Source organism: Cyprinodon tularosa, unplaced genomic scaffold (genome assembly GCF_016077235.1).
Source record: "Cyprinodon tularosa strain WSP-4 unplaced genomic scaffold, ASM1607723v1 ctg173, whole genome shotgun sequence".
Classification (NCBI taxonomy): Eukaryota; Metazoa; Chordata; class Actinopteri; order Cyprinodontiformes; family Cyprinodontidae; genus Cyprinodon; species Cyprinodon tularosa.
The window spans coordinates 513,584-525,822 of record NW_024038559.1 but is presented as its reverse complement, the minus strand read 5'-3'; the positions used below and the strand labels follow the sequence as shown (position 1 = coordinate 525,822).

The 12,239-nt window shown below is 36.6% G+C and overlaps 1 protein-coding gene across 1 annotated transcript in view; it reads left to right on the top strand.

Annotated features, from left to right (window-relative positions):
- sesn1 (sestrin 1) overlaps positions 1 to 12,239 on the top strand; it is a 91,030-nt gene that overhangs the window by 3,311 nt on the left and 75,480 nt on the right. The gene's annotated exons all lie outside the window — the stretch shown is intronic.

Here is a 12,239-nt window from a genome sequence, read left to right as displayed (position 1 = left end):
ATTGTGGTTCAGTGAAACCCTGACAGACTAGAACATGTTATTTTTTTAAGTTTAAGTCAATGTCCTCCTTAACACAACAAGCACAATTTACCAATTATTCTTTGATCTTTTAAGGTGCTGTGTTTTTTTTTTTTTGCTCTACGACCCAACCACAAAAAATCGATTAATTGAATAATTCTTTATCTATAAAAAATCTATACCAGTTGACTATTAAATCTCATTGCACTTTAAATTTCAATATATAAAGCTGTGGGTATTAATCTAATGGTGTAATATATACGTTTTCCAACAAGTATCTGTAAACTTCAGTTATGCATATGTTAAAGTGTTATTTACCTCCAAATCAACCTCTTTTGCAGATTAATTATATAAACTGAGCCTGTGGGATGTTATTTTAATGTTACTGTGAGAACATTGTTGTGTAATTCTTTTAAAATTTCGGGATATTTGTGTGTGGAGCTATTTATTCCTATTGGTTAGAACAGTACACGCTGTTACAGTCATTTCATGTCAATCATGGCCGATCATTGGGGTATAAACACAACTCATTTTGACACACGCTTCCTTAGTGAGTCGTCTTTTCTGCCTCGTTGGTGAGACAAGCTTCGGGCATTGCTAAGAGGGGCGCATCGAAGCAAACGGCTTGAGCTGGTAAAGCTTCACTGGGCTTCATTAAGCTTCCCTTAACCTTCACTGCTGTGGAAGGGAAAAATCCTCAACCTCAAAACATTTGTACCAATGCACCAGAAGTAGCTTCTGCTCACAATAAGTTTTTACACTTTATTATCTAGATATCAAGATGTTTGTAATACTAACACTTTGAGTTGTTGCATAAATTGTATGCAGTGCCAGTTTAATTGTACCGGTTGGTGCAACTGACTAAATTAATGATTTATTTGTTTGAATTACTTTGAATTCACCTGGGTTTATATTACAAACTTGACGTGTTGGGCATCAATATACAGCACTTTATTTTGGAATAAATAAAGGCTGTTAATTTAGAAACTTTCAGAGTTAACTTTTTTTTTTTTTTTCTGTTAAATGTGTTCCTCTACCTTTGTTTTATACTTAATATAGTAAAACAAAAGCTCAGGAAACAAAACCTACAGATTTTGTTTAGCTGTTTCTGCACCCTGCTTATGTTAATTAGGAGGTGTTACCAATGTTGGTTTGCAGGGGAGAAATAACCAGACTCCCCCTATTATCTCTTATAATTTTTCTCCATAGTCCTCCTTACACAGGTAGCTGTAAGTTTATTAACACGTTAATTGTATCAGCTCATGTGTCTTTTTTTAGTAGAATATCTGTCTTATAATGTATTTAAATGGGTTGTAATTCAATATGTATTCTTTCTGGGCCATTTTTTGCATCTTGTCCGACCTCTTTTTTTTTTTTTTTTTTTGGTAAGAAAAAATACAAATCTGGGCATTTTTATTTGCCCTTATTAAATAGGAGTAGATAATAAAACACACTTTGTGAAGAAATAATCTTTATGCTAATTCAACATGGCACATTAGATTATCGCTTTTAAAAAAAAGGAGGAATTATTAAACGTTTTTATACATTTTTTGTTCATGCTCTTAGCAGGGGCGCCACCGGGCAGGCGGGGGGAAGCATACAGTCACCGGGTCAGTTTCGGTCACTCTGTCCCAGGCTGGCTCCATACCAGCTCCGAGCTGATGGCTCGGTTCGAATGCCCGGTCCGGAGCGAGCATGTTTTACCCCCAGATTTTGGGATTTCAAGTTAATTTAGGCGTTAATAAACTGTTTCAGAGGAGTAATCATAGTGATCTGTATCATCATCATCTGTATCATCGTGTCCGTCTCTCTGCCAGCTCCCAGATCAGCTTCTCTGATTGGTTAATGTGGCGCGTCAAACAGCAAAAGTTCAATTTTTCCAACTCCAGCAGCAGCTGCATTTGCAGCGCGTTCTGCATGTCAGATTCTCAGAAGCTCACAACGTGCTGCTCCTGCTGCTCAAACAGAGCTACGGGATGTTTTGCTGCGCCTTGATGCGCGTCAACCATTGACTTTGCATGTAAACTAGCTGCTTTTGCTGCCTTTGCTGCTTTTGGTGTGAACGTAGCATTAGACCAAATGAACAGCTGAGATTTTAACATGGCTGGGATCTTCTGATACACAAAAATAATCCATGCCTGTTGAGTCTTCGGATCCTTGGGAAGACTGTGAAAAATGTCCCCTTTCTCTGTGCAGCCTGGAACACTGCATTTACGCCCATGGTCCTGACTCATTTTCATTAGATGAACTACCTGCTTTGTAATACTTGTAGAAGTAAACCCAACTGTAGGCTAAACAGGTATACTGGTGTCTTGCGTCTTCACAACCTCTGTTCATGTTCTTGGTCCAGTGAACTACTGGGCTGGTCTGTATGTCAATTTCTGGGCATGACAAAAGTACAGGCCAGAACCAAATAAGTGCTTCATTTGGATTTGCCTGTTTTATGGTGGAAGTTTATGAGATTTGTAGAGAAAGGAGCTGTCGATGGGATTTGAACTTCTCTGCACGTCCATTTCACCCACTGAACTATGGTTATTCATCTATGACAGTGTAAACTCTGATTTGCATTCTATGACCCCTTTAAAACTTTACATTAAAAATCATCGCCTCGAAATAATAACGGCTTAAAGCAAAAAAACACATAGCTGTATCTATGTAAAAATGTAACGAAAATAGTTATTGGATTATGAAAATATTGTCCTGTAAGGTTTCACTATAACTTTATCAAAGGACAGATTGTTTTTATGCTGGTCCTCAGAATTTACTTTTCATTCATGTAGATACATGTAACATAAATTACATTTTTTCTGCTGGAAAATGAGGGAAAACACAAGGATGTGACATATCTTTTCTTCTTCTTTTGGGGCCCTTTTCAGTCAACTAATTCCTCTGGCTGTTAGTTAAGATTTGGTTCAAAATTGGTTCATCTGGTAAATTATAAAATATAACCCTCTTTATAAACAAAACCTGAGACAATCTTTTGTTTATGGTTTTACACAAGACTAATGGCGTCTAACAAAACCATTGTGTTCATTGCTTCACAGAAAGTTCTACCAATAAAAGTCACTGAACTGAAGATATAAAGGCATTTTCTGAGAACTGTATTCACTAAAATACACTCCATCAGAATGTTGCCTAACAGGCTTAGATTGTTTATTGCAATAAGCACACTTTGTTCTTACTGGGGTTTTTATTGTCATACAGCAGATTTTTTCTTACCTTGCAACACTGCTGCATTCTTTTTCGTTCACAATCATGTGTGAATTCATCTTGCCTGGATCCAGACTGGCTGTTTGTGGGCAAAACACAAATGTTCAGACCAATTAGTGTTCATAACTGTTTACTTGAAACCTGCACCTAAATGCCAGAGATTTTCCCTATCAATCACATGGTGCCATAGCGTCCTGTTTACTTATGTGTGGTCCTTTTATAATACAGTTTTATCTCATATTTTTACACTTTTATGTAGTGCTTGGTTTCATGTTTAAATGGTTTTCTGCTTGTTTTGTTTTAATCTTTGATTTAACAAGCTAAAAAATTAAACGTGCCTTGCCTTGGCTTTACTGGCAGATACATATTGGTTTTATGCTCAGAGCTAAACTTAAACATCAATTTTGAGAACTTTGTCATAACTATGCACAATAGTAATGTATGTATGTTTTTTTCAGTACTGCTGAATAAAATATTCTATTTTTGTATCAACTCAAGTTGGAGGTTTGTTCTCTATAGGTATGACATATAAAGTTTTCATTTGAAGTATTATTTTTTTTTTTTTTACTGGATTTACCTTTTTTTATGTGTAATTTGTATCATTGGGTTCTAATGAATTACTCCCAGCATCAAACAAACACCACTTTTAGGTGGCCGTGGCATGTTTGTTTTTCAGAGGAAGTAGGCCATTCCACTGGGGCAGAATTCCTGTTTTTTCACGGAAGTGTTTTCCTAAAGACGGAGGAGAGGGGCTGAGAGATGGTGAGAAAGCTGCTGTGAGGGTTTTAGTGGTGCGCCACAGTACATGCCGTCTGGTGTTTTAGAATTATGCTAAGCTGCATGAGCATGAGGCTTGCCAACAAGCGCATTTATGAGTCTAGTAGCAGCAGATCACAGAGCAGTTTTGATTTTTATGTATTATTTCTTCCCAACCTCCAAAAAAAAAGAGACAGACACACAAAGCGTATACCTTTCCCAAACTGATATGACTTGTATCAAGGTATGTAGAGGGGTCATGGTTCTCAAACAGTGCTTTTAATTTGATTATATCCACTAATTAAATAGAAAATCTACAAAAACAAAAAACAGACAGGCTTATCCTGATGGGTAAGAATAGTGTAGTTAGACAAAATGCAGACTTTAAGCACATTTCTGCAAGGTTCTCACACCTAAAGGTGCTTAATAAACTGCAGAAAAAAGCTAATGACTTTTTAAATTAATAAACCCAAGAAAAAAAATCTCAATTAGGCACTTTTTCAGAGCTTTTTTCAGAGCAGTTCACATTGCATCCATAGCAACAGAATAGTACGAAGTTATAAACTACTTTTGTTAACTTGTGTTGTCCAAGAAACATCACAGAACATCTGTATTTCTAATAGACAGGTTGACTCTGTTTACAAATTAGGAAATTTTCTAGGCAAATCAAATCAAGGCAAGGCAAATTTATTTGTATACCACAATTTAGTACAAAGAAATGCAAAGTGCTTTACATGATTAAAATATAGGAAAATAAAACAGAATCAAAGCAAGTAGGAAAAAAATAAATAAATAAAATAAAAAATGCAGAAACAAAATAAGATATTTAAAACAGTTGGACTAAAGAAAATAACAATTTTTAACTAATGATGTTTCAGTAGAACTGTTTAACTAGAACAGTTGAAGGCAATCCCAAACAAATGCGTTTTTAGTCTTGAATTAAAGGAACTCAGGCTTTCCGCACTTTTACAATTTTCTGGAAGTTTGTTCCAGATAAGTGGAGCATAGGAACTAAATGCTGCTTCTCCATGTCATATAATATGTTCTAAAGCATATTATAATCTGGACTTTTAGGGGATTTAGAATAAAGAGGTCAAAATAGAAATAGTTTACTAAAAAAAAAGTATACATCTATACGAATACCTATCATACACGTAGCTGTTTTAGTTTTGTAAATAAAAAAATATTTTTCTTAAAGAATAGCTTGTATATGCCAGTAGATATGTCTAATTTATCTCTGATTTTTTTCTTTTTTCCCCCTGCATTTATCCAAAGGAGATCCTAGAACAACTGTTTTACTGCAGGGACTTTGGAGGATTGAAAGTTTGAAAAGCTGTGTTGGTGTAAATTTGCTGAGTTACAGAGGTCAGAGTTCACAGGATCAGGTGCAACAGTATGGTTATTGTGTCTTTAGCAAGGGGTCAGGTTCTCATAAACCGTCAATGTGTGTGATTCTATTGAAAGAAACAGGGGTCAGCATTTCTTATCAGGGAAGCTTAACAAGTATGGTGAGCGTAGGCAGATGCTGTTACAGACATTCAGTGTTCTCTGCTGACCTGAATTATGATTCATATGAGTGTGTGTGGTTTTTAACAAAGAGTATGGAGTGAACAAAAAATCTGTACTCTTTAGTTCTTATTAAGTTTTAACCCTTTACTTAAATTCAAAGATGCTGTCCAGAAACAAATATATTAATGTGGATTTGTGTACTTCAAACTCCCTTCCGCCTCCACAGCCACACATCATATTTTAGATACAAAGTGGACTTAGTGTCTTATTGGTTCCTAGTGCAGTTGATGACATAGCAGTGCAGCCTCGTCCATACGGACATCAATGTTTATTTTTATTTATTTAGCAGACATTTTTATCCACAGCGACTTACAAAGTAGGCATTAGCGTGAAGGACACCCCTGGATAAGCGTGACGAAAATTGGATGGATGAAACCGTCCTCAGGACCAAAGGGAGTTTTTTGGGGCCATTTTTACCCACAGCTATGTTGTCAGCTATGTCCAGAGAATACAGAGCAACAATCAGATACATTAGGGACACATTTCCCCCAGAAATAGGCTTGTTAGTTAGTTTTGATATCACCCTAACCTATGATATTGAGTTTTGTGGAGGGAGCCTGATAATAATTTCTTATCATAACCAACATCTTGTGTTGTAATCCAGGTTCATGGTGCTCTTTAGTTAATATTTTTTTAATAAATGTATCTATAATGGACTTTTAATGGCTGCCTTTCTGTTTCATCAGTCAAAATATTAATTTGGGGTTGTTAAGCTAGAGTAGTTTCCTGACCCCACATCTTTTTGCGCAGCATTCAATCATCAGTGAAGACAGGGGCAGTACCTCCTCTAGTAAAATAAAATGATCTCTTAGGGCTTAAAACCATTTATTCTGTATGGTTTTACAGCTTTTATATTTTGATACAAAATTAATGAATGATATATGCAATCAATTAGGTATAGCTCTTGGTATTTAGACTGTATCCGACATCTAACCAGTAGCCAGTTATATTCTCCAGCCAATGTGGCAAAGTGTTGCAGAGATATCATAAAGATTAACATTACAAGACTCCATCAGCTGTTTGCTACCCTTTTCATGCAGAGGAGAATCTTTGTTCTTTGCAGAGTTTAGGACTAGATAGAGGTGGGGCTGATTTGCACATTTAGTTTGTGTAAATAAGATAAGCCATTGGTGTAGAGTTACATCTCAATGCTTTTTGTTTAGGGCACAAAAGAGGTGTTTATAGGGATAAAAAGAGAGAAGTAGAGCTTGTTTGATACCTGTATGAGAAATGAAGAGGTTTTTAGAGAGAAAATACTTCTACATACTTTATAATTGTCGGATCACATTAATTACCATGCTTTTCTTTCACTATAACTGTGATGCAACCTCACTTTAAATATAGTGTGTTAATGTGCAGTTTTAATATTTTCTTTACACGTCCTCACATGTCAAAATTCTTAACAACCCATAGAAAACACCTTAAACTAATAAAACATATAAATGGCTAAGCAGTTCCAGTAATAAACATGTATGTTTGAGCAATAAAGTGGACAGGCTGACTGGCTTCGGCGTCCTCCCAGAATTGCCCAGAACACATGGGGAACTAACATCATATATGAATAATTTTTTATTATTTCTAAATTATTTATAGAAGATAATAAACAAGACAGCTTACATAAGGGATTTAAAGGCCATGTCCTACCTCTGATTGAGCATTCTTCATGTTCCTGCTCCATTTAACAACCATAATATTGGTGTTTCTTAGTAGCTTATAGCCCTCTGAATGCTTTGTATGATGTTTGATAAGCAGTGGATTAGTTTGCTTCCTGCACTTCAATTTATAGGAAATTCAGCTTTATACCTTTCTTTGTTTTTTTTGTTTTTTTGAGGCTGCATAAACAAACCTGACTTGACAGTCTTTAGAAACAGGATTGTGGACAGATGCAGCATGGCTTTTCTGCGAAGGCAGGATCAGAGTCCACTCCTAAACTGCATCATTTGTTTAGAGAACATTTAAAGCTCTTGTTTACCGTCACAGCGACAGAAAACCATGTTTCTCTTTATGGCCTGCTCCGCAATATGAATGTACATATTCAGAGGGCTTGTCTTTGCTTTTTCTAGCGCTCTGTTTTGTGTCAGTTTGTGTGAATTCCTCATATGACTGCCTCACCTAGTTTAGCAAACAATTTTTAACCCATGAACTCTGAGCAGATGAACCTGAAATTGGAAACTCTGTGTTTGCACTTCTCAGGCTGTGGAGGTTTAAACATCCTTTTTATTTGTCTATAAAATTAACAGGGGAAAGGAACATTTTAAACAATTAAAATAAATGTATATATACAAGTAAATCTATTATATTTAGAGCAGTAGTTATTTCAATTCTGCATACAAATAAAATCAGCAGAAAGGTTGAAATGTTTATGACTTTGATGTCCATGCTTCTGGCCCACATATGCACATTTTTAGTGACTAAGATGCTAAAGCCCCTAAAGAATGGTGAGGATATTATTATGAAAGAAAGAGCACAAAATCAATTAATTGTACCATATCATTTTTACTATACTATTCTATGTATTTTTTTTCCTTTGTGTTCCAAACACAGAAGAGACACTGTAGGTTGCTTTAATTCCTCCAGATGTCATTTGACCTGCTTCACCCACTTATGAAGTAGCTCATTATCCTTAGAAAACCTAAATAAGGTGACGCCATCCTTATTGTGGTTAAAGCAAAAGGCTGCGACAAAGACATTGCTGTAGCTTAATCTATAAAATCTTCAGTAGCTGTCCGTAATAAAACCACTGTTCCAGCTGTCAGTCGTTCTACAGTATACGCCAGTCTTGTTTCTATTTCATTATTTCAATAATTTTGAAGAATCTTACTGTTCTTATATTAATTTTACAGCTTTAAAACAAGCTCTATTTACTTTCAGCACATAGAGTTTGAATATTAAAAAAAATTAGCATTTCTTTTTTGATCGACAGTTATATTAGGATCCCAAAGACAAGAGACTGACAAACAACTTCTACCTTAAAAGAGTATTTTATAAAACACAGTTTCTTGTCAGAGTAGTTCTATGTATTAATATTAGTGCTGTCAATCGATTAAATTTTTTAATCGCGATTAATCGCATCAATGCCTGAGTTAACTCGCGATTAATCGCATTTTAATCGCACATTTTTTTCCTGATTGAAAATAATTTAAATACTCTCGATGACATACAAAAAAATACATACAGGCTAGGTTTGTGCCAATGTTCTTTTTTTAAAATGAAAACAGGTCACAGATACTGATTTATGCCATAGAAACATATGGCAAGAAGATGGGGAGGCATGTAGCAAAAAATAACAAATATGTAGCCAAAAAAAAGGCCCTGAAAACAGGCTGATGTAAAAGACAGTCTTTACAGTTAATACAGTCTTTTGAACAAAGACAAGCATTTTACCCTACTGCTATAAAATTTAGTAGAGTTAACATTAGATGTTAATTAACCAAGATAATAATGAACAATTTTCAATCAATACATCAAAATCAATAGACCGACATCACTAGATGGAGGTTCTATGCTCTAGAAAGTTACTTTTCAGCCTCTTAACAAAAATGAGAACACACACACACCCACACAGACACACCCACCCACACACACACACACAGACACACCCACCCACCCACCCACACACAGACACACCCACCCACACACACACACACGCGATACCGACCTGTTGCGTACACAGACGGCAAGAGTGCCGTAGCAGATTCCATTTCACCTCAGTAATCTGTTTTCTCAGCGTATTTCAGGTTGCTACTAGTTACCAGACACTCAACTTGTTTGTTGGTGGTGGGGCTTAAAGAAAAGGCACTAGCCGCACCCAGTGTATGAGCGACTTTTTCCCTTGAGGAGCTCCGCTCTGGAAGCCTATGAGAAATGCATAGACTGGGGGAAAATAGCCCCGCCTTCCTGCAAGCTGCAGCGGGATGTACTTGGAAAATTGTACCATAAAACCACATAGCGTTAATCTCACGTTAAAAAAATTATCGCCGTTAAAATGGCCTCGCGTTAACGCGATAATAACGCGATAATTTTGACAGCACTAATTAATATATGTATATTTTGATAGGGCTTCACCCATTAATCACTACAGCTTGGGAGGAAAGAGCACAAAATCAATTAATTGTACCATATCATTTTTACTATACTATCCTATCTATTTGTTTTCCTGATATTATGCAGGTCTATTACAGAGTGATACTTTTTTGCTTGTCTTTTATTGTTAAACCTTATTGTTTTCCACTTTCTTACAACTACAGCCTCATTTAACTTTCACAATCCTATTTTAGAACGGTATACATTTAGTCCTTAAATAAAGGTAATATTTAAAAGTTTAAGTACTCCTGGCCAGTAAACTAAATGACTCACCTGTGCTTGCCCAAGATGGTTCAATGCTATTTGCTAGCCGGTTGCCAGGTCCGCTAATATCACTAATATCACTCACTTGTTTAGAGAAGGAGCTGAGTGGAAGACATTTGTCATCTCTTTGCCAAAGCTACTAGGATCTGGCATCATCTAAGCTCTGTCTCATTTGTAGACTATTACCTACTATTCCTTTTGTTGCAGAAACCCTTTGTGTTGTTGTTGGCACCGTAATCCGACAAATGTACTTATTTCATCCATCCATCCGTCTTCTCCTGCTTAATTTATCAGGGTCGCAATGGGGCTCTCTAGCAGTCTATGGGCGAAAGGCATGGCCAGTCCCATTAATCACTACAGCTTGGGAGGAATAAGCACGCACCTATCATAAAAATAGTAGTAGCACCCTCTTTTCCTATTCAGATTTCATAAGTATTGCTCAAATTACAGCTAAAGAAATTGCAAATTAAATAAAACAAAAATGTAAACATTAGTAGTATGGGAATCGTGTTTTATAGTTTTTAACATACTACATTTAACATGCTGAGAATGAAATGGTGCTGTTGTTTTTAACACCTCAGTTTGTCTAGTTGGGAAATTACTGTTTATTACTGGCATTGATGGTGACATTTCTTAACTTACATTCAGAGGTGGACTGGTCACTGTACTTATAAACTTTTGTTGGACTTTAAAAAGAAAAATTTCCTGCACATCTGATTCTGCTACTGCAGCAGCCCTGAATGCATAGCCATCTCCCCTATGTGTCACGCAGTAGTACCGTGATGTCCTATCCACTAATATCAACGGTTCTATCCATCTGTTTACGCAGTCAATATACAGACACTGACTGAACTTTGACGATAAGCTAATCTCTTCTTCAACAGTTTATTATGGGGTAAATGTATTGTTGTATGGCCTTTACATATTTCATAAATACGATGATCTCTTACACATATTAAGGTGTAAACAGAGGATGTTGGTTCAGGAGAAAAGATAAAGGAAATGCCCTTTAATTTGCTTGGAATTAAATAAAATAAAACGTGTAGTTGTGTAGCAGTGACGTATCTGAATATCCCAGGACAGTCAGTCTGTAAGGTGAGAACAGAGCAGAAAGCAGCAGCAGTGACCTTTTGCACAGTAACTGTACTGTGAAGTGCTCCAAAGACCTTGGAGGACATGTTAGAGGAATAAAGTTGCGAATTTACTGCTGCCTGCCAACTGGGCAGAGAGGTTAGACAGTGATGATTGTAGCTTGGTGGGTGGTTGTCGGATCTGACTGGCTTTGTACCATCTAAGATGTTCATGACTTTAATGATTTTAGCATTGGCCTTTCAGCTGACTTTATTTGTGATCCTTAAACCTTTTTCCACCCCTTAAAAGCCAAGGTCCCCTTCCTAGTTGTGCCCTAACTGATCTACACCCGTTTTCTCTACATCCCTCATTAGGTCTATTATACACTTCCTTCCATATACTTCGATCTCCTATCCTTTCTTTCCAACCCCGCAGTTCCTGAGTAGACGGGCCAGAAATAATCACGAGCGAGCCAGAACCCCCACCTCAAGAGATTCTGTGACAAACACCAGCCAACAGACCCCGTCGTTGCACCTCATCCTGCTGGTACCATGACAACTGTTTATACCATGCTTATTTTCTCAGCCAGCACTAAATCATCCCTCCTTCTGTCACAGCACAATGCAGACATATAAAGATTCACTTATGATGAAAACTGACGATGTTGGTAGAGATAGGGAGACAAATGAAGGAGTGTTCCCCTGCAGAACCTTTTCTCTTCAGTGCTCTAAAAAACAAACAAGCAAAAAAAGAAATATGTTTAAAAAAATATATATAAATCATGTATTTATGGTTGCAACAGGATTGACAGTGACCTAGTTGCACATCCCCCTCCCCTGGTCTCGTGTCTTGAGTGAGCAACTAGCAGCGACTGGAAGGTGGGGCTCTTGTCTGTGCTGCTGGATATATTTGAAAACTGCTTTATTGGAACATCATCATACTGGATAATTATTATTTCTCATAATTTGTTGTTCCAGAGCTATTTGAAACCGCTTGGGTTTGAATGATATGAAGCTTTAAAAGCAAAGGGGGGCTGGCTTTAATAAACTCAGTCGTGGTCTCTATTCCAGTTTGTAATCTGCTGTGGAAAAATACCAGCACCCATAAGTACAGAGCTGTCTTCCTTTGACCCAATTCAACCCTTTTTTTTAATTCAATTTAGAACATGACCCAGTATGTTAACTTGAATTAACCTACTGAAACAAATGCACGTAGATTATTGTTTTTTTAACAATTTTATTGGGTTTTATTTTCACTCAACCCTGGTA